Consider the following 13,078-nt stretch of genomic DNA (forward strand, 5'->3'; position numbering starts at 1 on the left):
TCTGTGTGTGCTAGCAAGTGTGGTCTCACTAAGCTGCACTCCTAACCTCCTCTGCATTCACACTCAGAATGAGTCAGACTGCAAACGTAAACTTACACACAAACATTACCATGGAGCACTGAGGCTCTTTCCAACTTGATATTAAAATGTCTTTCAATAAAATAAGAAACACTGATGGGAGTATCTTACAAAGAATTTACTGTACTAATGGCACTGAATATGTTAAAGTTAGTTATTTGAGATTACTTGTGGCAGAAAAGTATTAAACGGTGTGACTCCCGAGCCTATTGCTGACGATGTGACATTCTTTCCCTGACACTCATGGGTGGATGAGAACAGTGAAGAAACTGTCGAGATCAGAACAACATGACAGAGAATTGCGTTGCTCCAGCTTTCACCGTATTACGTAATCACTGCTCTTTGGGGAGGGCGTAACTAGACAAGCCTTTATTTTGATGCCTGGAACAGAAAAGTCACTTAATATAACAAGAGTGGCTGTAAAATAGAAATTGTGATAAAAGCACATTATGCCAGGCAGCTCTTCTCACTAGTGTCTGCCAGGTGAAACTGCCACACCCAGTACAAGCCAAAGGAACTTTTGATGGTTTATTCCTGAGAGCCTTAGAGCAGTGGTTCTCAATCTGTGGGCTGTGACCTCCATGGGGGTCAAATGACCCTTTCACAGGGGTCACTTAAGACCATCAGAAAACAGATATTTACATTATATCCAACAGTAGCAAAATTACAGTTATGAAGTAGCAACAAAAATAATTTTATGGTTGATAGTCACCATAATGTAAGGAACAGGATTAAAGGTCACAGCATTAGGAAGGTTAAGAACCACTGCCATAGAACATCATGACCAATATTGGAAAAATTCAATTTATTCACCCTAAAATGAGGAATTTAGACATCATTCCATAGGTGGAATGTCAGTCTTTTGTCTACCATGTTCAAAGTTATGCCACTATGCTCTCCAATTATTAAAACTTAACAGCAAATACAGAATTTGGTAAAAGGTGCAAACTAAAATGTTAGTTTTGACAAGTCTATCTTACTGTCTTCTTAAAAACTGATAAATGTGGGCTGGAGAGATGGCTCCGTGGTTAAGAGCACTGACTGCTCTTCTACAAGACTGGGGTTCAATTTCCAGTACCCACATGGCAGCTCACAACTGTCTGTAACTCCAGGATCCATCACCCTCACACAGACATATACACAGGCAAAAACACAATTAAAAAAAAAATTAGCCTGGCAGCAGCAGCAACAGTAGCACACACCTTTAATCCAGCACTCGGGAGGCAGAGCCAGCCTGGTCTACAGAGCGAGATCCAGGACAGGCACCCAAACTATACAGAGAAACCCTGTCTTGAAAAACCAAAAAAAAAAAAAAAAAAAAGTTAAAAAATGCTTTCTAATGTTCTCTCAGCAGAGAGATATTCAAAGACATGATAGTAAAATATCTACCTAGAACCACAAGGCCAAAGCTGAAAGAATCCATCTTATCTGTAAAGAGCTCCATTCAAAGAAAGGCTACAGTGGAGCTAAGTTATATGAAGTCCTAGCAGATAGCCAGCCTAGCCATGACAACAGATCAGGAGATTTCCAGTAAGGAAAAGACTATATTCCAGGTAGAGGGAAGGATGCACACTGTCACAGCAAGGGTAGAGGTGTGTCCTACTTGAGGAGCTACTGGAACATACTCTGACACACTGTGGGCGGTGACCAAGGACAGAGTGACCTGGAAGGCTCAGCTCCTGTGGCTTTCCATGTCTCAATGTAGGTACCTACAGAGTGATTTGGAACGAACAATGGCTGTATAAAGGAGAGAATCATGCCTGTGAATAAATGTAAAGCATAAAAAAATACAAACACGGGAATTCAAGTAGAACCTGCCACAGTTCGGCAGAATTAAGGAAGGCAGGACAGACTTAGACTCATCTAAGGATACATTAAACACATTGACTCTGTTGTTTGAAGTTTAGTCTGTGTATGTGTGCATGCATGCATGCATGCGTGCATGTGCATGTGTGTACACACATGCTAGGAATGGAACTCAAGATCTTGCACCCTACCAGCAAACTTCATCCCCCATCATCAAATTTCAGTGACCACCAAAACCTATAGGGAGAAATCATGTGAGATTCAGGGTTTTCTGAGGACTGATCTGTCAAATAGATGGCATCACAATAAACAAAGGGAAGCTAGAAGGTGGGTATGAAAGGCTTCAACTCCACAGCACTAGCTGATCAATCACCAGTCACATGACACACAGCACCTCTTACAGTCTCTCCCTTGTGGCAAAACCCAATCAAAACTTCCAAATGAAAACAACTATTTGACAGCAGCAGTTACCTCATAGCAAGTGTTGGAATCGAGCATGTGTACACATGCTGCTGCATCGTCAACATGTCCTGCAGCAGCATTCTCCAGTGAGACTCACCAACAGGAGGCTGCCTGGGGAAAGAGAGAAATGATACATGACACCTGACTCCAAAAGCCCAGGGATTACCATGCTATGCACACCAACTCTGCAACTATCCACAGGGCTACTTCATTTGAATTTATAGGAAAAGGTAAGCAGAGTTCCAATGGGGAGAGAAACCCCACAGCAAACTAAAGCAGAAAAACAGAGACAGGGCGTTTCAAATTCTATCCTCATCAGCGGCGCAGGACTCTGTCTGTTGCTCACTTGGCTCTGTTTAGTTTTTGGAATTTTCTCTGGGACATTGTCTCTTTGTGTAGCTCTGTTGAGCTGGGCTTGAACCCTCATGCAGAACCAATTACTCTGATCCTTCCGCCCTAGACTCTGCCGTGCTAGGGTTACAGGCAGGAGCCACCAGGTCTGGCTACACAGGGTCTTTTTAAATTTCATTGAACATTAAGACACAGGAGGCAACCACAGACTGCTCTTAGCACAGGTCTGGGGCACAGAACCACCCACCCCCAGCACTATAGCCGGAGGCTTTGCTCTCTAAGACAGCGACCTTTAACACAGTTCCTCATGCCGTGGTAACCCTGGACCATACAATTATTTGGGGGGGGGGACTACTTCACAACTGTAATTTCACTACTGTTATGAATTGTAATGTAAATATCTGATATGCAGGATATCCGATATGTGACTCCACCACCACCACCACCACCAAAGGAGTCATGACCCACAGGCTGAGAACCACTGCTCTAAGTAGAATACCAGGCAGCAGTTCATAAGCAAAAACAGAGACCTTCAGGAGTTACCTTCTCAGGTGACAGCCTAGGACAAGCTGCCAGAACCTCAGAGGGTTACAGGCAATTGCCATCTGCCTTAGGAAGAAGCTTCAAGCTCCAAAAAGACAGTATCTTTTTGTTTGTTTGTTTTGTTTTTGTTTTTTCAAGACAGGGTTTCTCTGTGTAGCTTTGCACCTTTCCTGGAACTCGCTTTGTAGACCAGGCTGGCCTTGAACTCACTGAGATCCGCCTGCCTCTGCCTCTCGAGTGCTGGGATTAAAGGCGTGCACCACCACCGCCCAGCAAGACAGTATCTTTTGCCACAATTCCTGAGACATAATTTTCAAGATCCCCTCAAAAGGAAGCCAGTAACATGCTCAAGGAAGACCAAAGCATTCAGCTCCTACCCAGACAGTGTTTGGTTCTAGTTCATCCCTACTGTTGAGGGCTTGGGCTTGACACAATCTTAGCTGCATTTCCTAGCAGCTGTAGACAGCCAATGCTCCATTAGTCACACATTCCTTAAGAAGGTGGGTAAACAACCTACCACAGGAGGGCAACACGTCCCTTACCATCCCTAGGCCAAGCTTAATCCTCTGTCTGCACCCTGCCATCTCCATACACATCAGCTAATACTCACTGTCCTGGAATTACCAGGAACCAGAGAATATCTGGTTCAAACAGCCGCTGCCCCAGTGCTCAGCAATAGAAGATAATAACTGTGCATCAACAAGCCCTCCCCATACATTCTGCAAATAGATGATTAATAAACGAGCACGTCCAGTGTTGGGCTTCCAACCATCCCGCACAGCCATACCTGCAGCCACATGGCCTCCTGATTAGGGAGCTAACGCCTGTTGTGGCTTCCACCCCATAAGAGCCTCTTCCTCCACAGCGGCAGTACAGTGGGGCTCACCGTCATCTCCATCAGTCCACCATTGCTGAACTGTCAAACTAATACTCTAGAGCCCTCGAAAAAGTTTTCCATTAATACTACCCCCTAGGGAGACAAATTCAACATACACTTTGCTCTAGTTGCTGACAGATACTAAGAATGGCCCCTTTTCCTTCCATTTTCTACCCTTTCTGGACTTGTTTATACACTTTATCATCCAAGTTTACTCTAGTATACACCAGTCAAATTCTGAATTGCTACCCCTGCCTCATCAAAAACAGTTCTACAATGGGGTTCATCAGAGCCATGCAAAACCAAATCAACCTTTCTCAACTGTGAGAAACACAGCCCTTTCTTGCCTGATGAATGGCTACGACACCCCATCTCTCTCCTCCTCAGCTATTCATATCACCTCTACCTCATGTTTTTCTTTTTCACTATGACACAGTACCCACACGTTCCAGGTTTTCAGACCCCAGGAGGGCTTTTTAACACACATCGCTATTCTCTTGCACCTTTTGGGTGCCCTCCCAGCTTTAAGAGGCTCCAGCTAACACCTTCATATCATTCTCCTCTTCCCTTTTTTTCCAGTTTTCTTTGGAAACAACAGGCTAAAGCGAAGGACTCCAGCTGCACACCCCACTGCATTTTCTCCTTTATACACGCAAGCTCCTCTGTGTGACCATCCAGGCCTCAGTCCCACGCCTCATGCAAAGCAGCAATCCTTCAATGACTACAGGAGCACAGAGGCTGACATGACATCCCACCCCATGAGAAGATCCATAGTTGACTCCCCTGCAGATGACCCCCTCAGACAGCTTCAGCTGTCCATCAGCAACTATCACCCACAGCAAGAAAACACCACTGCTCCTTCCAAACCATCTTCTGTTTTGTTGAACCCTGGCATCTACATCAAGTGTTGTGGAAACTCTCTCCATAAAACCATAAACATATACTTCCCTTCTTACAGAGCTTCAATGACAAACCAGTTTAACTTGGTGAACCTGTGAATTTGGAGGTTACTTAGAGGAGCACAGGTGACCCTAAAGCAGACGTACCAATGGAAAGCAACAAAGTGATACTTTGATGAACTGCAAAATGGAAGTCAGACTCTTCCATTAACTTTCCACAGTATATATTCTCTCCAGACCAGGAGTCTACATGAAATCAGGGCAGAATGATATACAACTGACAGAAAGTGCAGGAGGGAATGTCCTTAGGTGACGAGCCTCTGATCCTCCTTGTCCCCTCCTTCTATGAGGAAAACATCAACAGTCAACAAGCAAGGCACCCCAGCTGCTCTGAGAAGATGGCTAGCATGCTCAGAGCAGAGCATTCCACAACATACACAGAGGCAATTTATCAACCTGAGCAGTTCCATGAGGCAGCAAGGCCTTTGCAAACCGTGATGAAAAACTGTTTGATGTCTGTTTCCAAAGCGGCAGGTTTTCCTGCAGCAGGGAAGAGGGCTTGCTAAACAGTTTCACCATGGTCATGAATTTGTGGCAGGAATGCATGATACTGCTGAATGAAACATTCCTTACTCAAAGCCCAACTCACAGAATCACAAAGAAGAGTGAGATTGAGTCTAGGCAACTACAGCCCTGAAGACGATTATCCTAAGACACAAAGGCGCTTGATAACTTGCTCTGTTCAAGTGTTTTAGTGTTTTCATCTGACTTCTAGGCTCCTTCCTCTGCTTTTTCAAGTTTAACTTAAAAGTACAATAAGAAAACGGTCCCCAAGTTTCCTGATGAAGCGTCTGAGGAATGGAATGAATGGACGGATCTCAGGTTTGAAGTTCTGTACACAGTTAGGTTATAAAACAGTTGGGAGGAGCATGCTAAACATATCTTTGCTTCTCTCGGTCCATCTCACTTGAATGGACCTGAGCTTGGAATCACTATGTCTACCTCTAATTACCAAGTTCTAGACAAGAACAGAACTCAACATTTGAAAAAGTAGATGCTGTTTGTGGTGGTCAAGTACAAAACAGATGTTTCTTTTACATGAATCTTTTTTTCTTTTTTGTCCCACTATATTGTCCTTTAAAATCTTCACCATTATCAGGTGCTGTGGTATGTATCTGTTATCCAACACTCAAGAGGTTGAGGCAGGGGGATTGTAGTTTCAAGGCAGCCTAACCCACAAAATGAGATGCTATGTCAAAAACAACAATAATCACCATTTCTAATTGTTATATACTCAAATGAACAAATAGATCCTAAGTATATAATAATTTAAAAAATATTTTCCCTTACAGTTCTGCCTTTGAGACTGGGTCTCACCATGTTGAATCAGCAGGCCTCGGATGCTTGGATTTGAGCAATCTTTCTGCCTCAGCCTCCGAAGTAGCTGAGATAACAATAGTCTGGTCACCATTGCCCCACTGTCAGTGCCATTTTTTTATTATTCCATGAAATGAACAATTCATCTTGCTCCATGGGCAATGAGGCACTCGAGGACACAGTATTTCACTAGCACACACACACACACACACACACACACACACACAGAAAACACATTGCTGCTTCTACAAGAAACTCCATGACAACCATAAAGTAGATACAGGATTTTCATCTGCATCCTTGAACTTTTTTTGATGGGTTTCAAAGAATTGTGGACTCCTTTCAGATCTGGCTTGAAGGCAGAGGAGTAACAAAATGTTTGAAGTTAGTGTCCACCTTATTAGCTCAATAAAATCAGACCTTGGCCTTGTCAGGCTGAACTCAAAGTCTCACAGCCCAGCTGTTCCTCTGGAAGCCATCAGTACTAGGACAGATGGCATAAATGTTCCCTCACACATGGCTAGCCATAAGTAGAGATTCTAATTAAAATAAATTATAACACATCACTTACAATGGCCTTTTTCAGAATACATCCCATAAGTAAGAATCAAAAATGGGATTTAAAGAAAGTAGAATTTAGCAAACTAACAAGATGCCTGAATACACAGTATTAGTTACAAATTTGTAATGTATAAGCAATATCATACTCAAGATGGTAAAACCTGGATTCAGGACAAATGTGATAGGCTCTGCCATCATTTATGATGTATATAAGTCTACTTTAGAGGTATTGAAGGTTTGGGCACCCTTACTTTTTTTTTTTTTTTTTTTTTTTTTTTGGTTTTTCGAGACAGGTTTATCTGTGTAGCTTTGCGCCTTTCCTGGACTCACTTGGTAGCCAGGCTGGCCTCAACTCACAGAGATCGCCTGGCTCTGCCTCCCGAGTGCTGGATTAAAGGCATGCGCCACCACACCCGGCCACGCTTACATATTAAGACAGATATCAAGCTGACAATTTTGAAAGTGAGAGCATGTTCCCGTAAATATTCACAGTAAGCAGACTGCTGTGGGTAGAAATCAATGCTGGGCACATCAGAAGCACATGCAAAGCTCAGCAGCAGGAGTTAAGCTTTCCAGCTGTGGAGGCGCAGGGTCCTAGGGAAAGCAGTGTCACTCTAGGAGGGCTGACCCCTTCTAAAGTTGTCACAGGACTGCAACAGTCACTCAGTCAGTAACTATCAGGCCATGGTGCATAAGTTCCTTCCCATTGAAAGTATACAGTGGCTGTAACCTACAGCCTAGAAGAAACGTTGAGGCACAAATATGTGTCTGTTAATAAAGGCAGTACAGTGCTACAGAGAGGAGAGAAAGACTCAAGATGTTCCCAGGACAGTTTGACTCTGCTTGGAAGAGCCGAATACAGGCACTGTCTTCTTAGTACTGAAATTTCATTTTCTTTTATCCGCCTTAGCTGTATCTCTACCAGTTCTCTATTTAATCCTACTGCCAGCAAGCTTGTTCCCTGCTGACTAGGATTTAAGACTGCCTCCAGGCATCTTTACATTTTCACACCTCCCCCATGTGACAGATTCAGAAGGTAACTTCCTCACACACACATGGGGACCACCCTCAGAGATCTGCCTGTCTCAGAATCACCTTGTTACACCAGTCTCCTCAAGTCAGGCTCTCCGCCTATTGTCCCACAGCCTGGGGCAAAGTCACAGGTCCTTCCAGGGAGGCTCTGCTGTGTATCCACCTGAAGAGCTAGAGAGTGGGTCAAATGCTTGCCAGTTGGTTTATGGGCCATTTGGATCTCACATAGTTGGAAACACCTTTCAAAGTCTTTTGCCAATTTTTCTACAAGGCAAACTTTCTATTTTCTCCTCATATTTAACTGGACAGCTTGGACAGACCAAGGAGATACAATATTTCTTGCTTTTACACAGGCTGACACAAAATCATCCAAAAGCATAACAAAATATCCATAAATAATGTGAATTAAATTCATATATTCATGATTAAGAAATGTGAATATTAACAAAATAATCAAAAAAATTGTGAATATGCATTTATAAATAAATGTATAATTGGAGAAATGTTACACTAAATATGAGAGGGAAAGAAATGCAATTATTAACTAATGAATTCAGTTTTGCTAGTTCTCTTGTAATTTTTGAATTTCCAAAGAGAAACAGCAAAATTCCTAATGCCATCACAATAAATGTACTACTTTAAATGATGGCAACATAGAAAAACCAAAAAACACAAAATACAAGTACTATATTTTAAAAATTGTTATCATGGTGGGTTGTGGTGGTGCATGCTGGTAGATCTCTGTGAGTTCGAGGCCAGCCTGGCCTACAAAGCAAGTTCCAAGACAGTCAGGGCTACACACAAAGAAACATTGTCTTGAAAACAAAAACAAAAAAAGTTATCTATCTTTTATTTACCTATTCATTTGAAAACACAAGTATCTAAAATTCGTTAGAAACCTTCTTATGCAATAAGAATAAAAATTGAGTTATACACTCAACAATATATAACTGGATTAAGCAAGACTGGAAGACAAAAGATCAATATACGAAAGATCAGTTTGGGTCAGTTCTGGTGGTGAATAGCTGTGACCTTAGTACTTACTCAGAAGGAGGGGCATATGGATAAAGAGAATGATGAGTCTGAGACCAGTCTGGGCTACACAGGGAGACTCCAACTCACAAGTGCACACGCACACTTGGGCACACACACACCACACACACACACACACACACACACACCACACAGAATGCATATCAATATATTAAGAATAAACCATGTCAAATGAAATTATACAAATTCCCACCAATCATTTGGTATCGATTTCCCATAATAATTACCAGACTTGAATCCTGAGCTAGGAAACATTGGAAGGAACAGAAGGACATCTGTGCCCGTGGAATGAAAGCCTGAAACTGACTCAGCAGAACAACGCTCCCCATCTGCCAAACACATACCGGACACAACTACCGACGTCCCAAATGACAGCGAGTGGGGCATGCTAGCACACAGCTGTCAAATTAGGGCTCAGGAGGCTAAACTGGAGTACATAGTGGGGTTGAGACCAGCCTGAGCCACATGCTGAGTTCAAGGCCAGTCTGGCTTATATAGCAAGAGTCTTCCTTGAATTGAAAAAAAAAAAAATCACAAATAATAATATTTGAAAAGTTGATTCTAAACTTTATATTAGAAATGCAAAGGCCCTATACCATATAAACAAAAACAAATTTGAAAAAGACAGTAAAGTCAGAAGATGAATATCACCTAATTCCAATATTTATAATACATCTAAGGTAACTAACACAGTGTGTTATTTAAAAATAAATAAATAGGTAGAAGAGACAGAATAAAAATGTCAAAACCCAGCCTCACCTGTATGGAAAACTGATTTTCAATAAGGTTGCAAAGGTAATTAATTCAGAGGAGAAAAGCTAGAGTTTTCAACAAATAGTGTCAGACTAGCCAGACAGTAAGGAAATTTTGACCCATAGTTTGAAAAATAATCAAAAACTGTGAAATGGATCATGAATTTAATTTGTGTGAATCCAAGTCTGGCTAGAAAAGATAAACTTCATGACAAATACTTCCTGTAAAATATATATATCACAATCACAAAAGTACAGATTGACTTTTTTTTTCTGCAGTTGAGGACCAAACCCAGGGCCTTGCTTGCTAGGCAAGCACTCTACCACTGAGCTAAATCCCCAGTCCCCAGATTGACTTTTTAGGTTGATTCAAAGAAAAAGGGGTCTGCTCAAAGACTTATGGACATATTCAAGATAGATAGGTGCTCAGAAAAATGCAACATCAGTGCTCAGCTCCGAACAGGACACTTTCACGCTCCTTCTGAGGCTCGGGGACTACTGTAGATGAGAGAAAAGAGGACAGAGACAACTTCAAAATGCCATCTTCAGAGCATGGCACGGCCACTGTAGTCACTGTAGTCACAGTCTCGGCAGCTGTGGGCCTGCACAAGACTGAGCCTGACACAAGCCAACCGTGGTCTGAGAGGGGCTCCTGGGCTCCTAAGCCCCTGATGCAATACAGGATTCTGGAGAAGAGTCAGCTGTCACCTTCGGTGTGTACCAGGAGCGTGCCCCCAGGCTCAAATGGACAGTTCCAAACCCTGGCCACACAGCCGGTGCTGGCTGAAAGCAGAGGGTCATAACACGAAGCAAGGTCATGAGATGGAGCCAGCCAGGGGTGAGGAGACAGATAACAGGAACTGGGGAGTGAAAAGAGAGAGCAGAGAAAGAGTACACAGAATGCACGAGAGATGTGTATGACACTGTCAAACAATAATTTATCCAGGGACAAACACTTTTTCAAAGCTTGCTCATCAGAGACTACAGGTAAGGAAATAGAAAGGGCCCGGTGTACATGGGAGACTCCGTCAATGCGTGCCTCTCATGGCAAAGTGGGCGTGACCAGGGGAGAAAACTCTCAGATGCAGTGGGAAGAAAGCAGCTCCATGTTTTAGAGTGGACAGAAATGATGCCCAGATGGAAAGCACCAGAACTACGCTTCCAGCTGTTCCCCCAAAGAGGTGCAGCCACACCCCCATTAAGAGAGAAGTACACCTGAGTTGATGGGGAGGACAAGTAACAAACCCACCCCCTAAAGTCTGGTTTCAAACTCAATGGAATCCATACTGAAAAAACATTTGGCAGGTTTGTTTTGTTTTATTGTATTTTTCCCCCAGCATATAATCGTGTCGTCTACCTTTATGTATTTATCCAAAGGAAATTAAATACGTTCCTTTGAAAACATAAGTAAGTACCTATAAAAGTTGTGTCTGTAAACATCAAAACTAAAAACAACCCCAATGTCCACCAACAGGTGAAGAAACACAGAATGCGAAAAAAAACCCAATACATGAATTACGAGTCTGCAAAAGAAAATAGTATACTCTATTAAGTCATGGTACAAATGTCGATAAATCAAAGCAATTATGCTAAGTAAAGAAAATCAAATAACAAAATACTGTCTGGCTCAGATACATAAGAGTCTAAGAAACTGAAAAGAATACTTAAAGGATAGAAAACAGATCGGCAGCCCCATGAGTGGCTGAGAGCTTGATGAGAAGGAGGAAAGGGACTATATAAGGAGGAAGGGTTATTATCAATTATGGTCATTATCCCGGATGTAGTAACAGTCTGTATCATGAGCATGTGCAGATATCAAAACCTACCATATTATACTTTATAGAGCAGTGTTATTGACCAATTAGATAACTTATTGGAGTTGTCAATAAAGAAAACAAGTCATACAATAAACGCCATCTCAAGCATCCATCAAGGGTGTCTGTCACTTACTTCCGCCCCGTGTGCCTCGTCAGGCGAACCATCAGGCTGCGTGCCTCTTCCGAGCTGGACTGGTGCTCTTGACAAATGAGACGGGCTTCTCCAGTCCATGCTTTTTCAAAAGCTCTGACACGCTGTAAGAGAAAGAGAAATGTTGAACATCATCCAAACAAAGAGACTAAAGTATTTAAGCATTTAAATTATACTTAGACATTTGGTAGAAAAATAAAAGGTATCACATATACATATGATCCAGTATTACATATTACATTAATTCTTACCAAAAATAAAACTCATAATTATGTATCAAACTGCATATTTCTCATTGGCTTTTATTAGAGTATACTTGGAATAAATGGTCTATCTTCAAAAGATGAAGTATCTAACTGACAGTCTGTCTGGCCGGCTGCCTCCACTCTAAAAGCACACACAGTAAAAAGGTAAACGTGTGACTTTAGGACTGGGCTCACACTTGGCAGTTCCCTTCCATGCCATTTAGATTAGTTTTTACACTGCAATCTCTAGTCGGAGTGAATCAAATGAGTAAATGGTCTCCAAATAACGATCCTCTTCTATACACACCGTTCCTAAAATGGTATCACTGGTAGCTGTATATTACAGAAGTTGGTTGTTACTGCTTTGCTCCTTCCTTCCTTCCTTCCTTCCTCCGATGCACGGTCTCACACGGCCCAGGCTGACCGTGAACTTGTTATGTGGCCGAGGATGATCGTGAGCCTCTGCTCCTCCTCCCTCCACCTCCGAGCGCTGGCACTACCAGCACAGACCACCTCATATCCATTTTACACAGGGCTGAGGACCACACCCAGAGCTCCGTGCACGCTGGGCAAGCACTCTAGCAACTGAGCTACATTCCCAGCTCCTGGTTTCTATTCGATTTTTATTATAGTATAATATTTAAGAATTGTTTTATACATATAATAGTATCAATATTATACATATATAAATAATATATATACACACACACGTGTAAATATTATACATATATAAATAATACTGAGCTCCCTATAGGGCAAATTAAGAATACTGCAGTCTCAGAGAAAGACAACTCAAACTCAACATTTCACTGTAAAAGTTAGAATATCCCAACAAAGATGCACCAAAGTTCTAACAGAGTTTGGAATTATCCAACATCAGATACACTTTTGTGCCCCAAGTCTTATCAGTGTAATAGACACTGTTTAGTGACTGATGCAATTAATGTTTCTTGTGTGCCTCGACAGTGTGAGGGACTTTAATTTCTTAATCTAATAGCACTTTCATCATCTCATGAATTAATTACTACAGATAAGAAAGCCGTAGGTTCAAAGGTCACCTGGCTAGTGAGTGGA

General features: G+C 42.2%; 1 pseudogene; it reads right to left on the reverse strand.

Annotated features, from left to right (window-relative positions):
- LOC114692027 overlaps nt 1–13,078 on the reverse strand; it is a 266,238-nt pseudogene that overhangs the window by 161,673 nt on the left and 91,487 nt on the right.

The sequence above is a fragment of the Peromyscus leucopus genome, unplaced genomic scaffold, assembly GCF_004664715.2.
Source record: "Peromyscus leucopus breed LL Stock unplaced genomic scaffold, UCI_PerLeu_2.1 scaffold_192, whole genome shotgun sequence".
Classification (NCBI taxonomy): Eukaryota; Metazoa; Chordata; class Mammalia; order Rodentia; family Cricetidae; genus Peromyscus; species Peromyscus leucopus.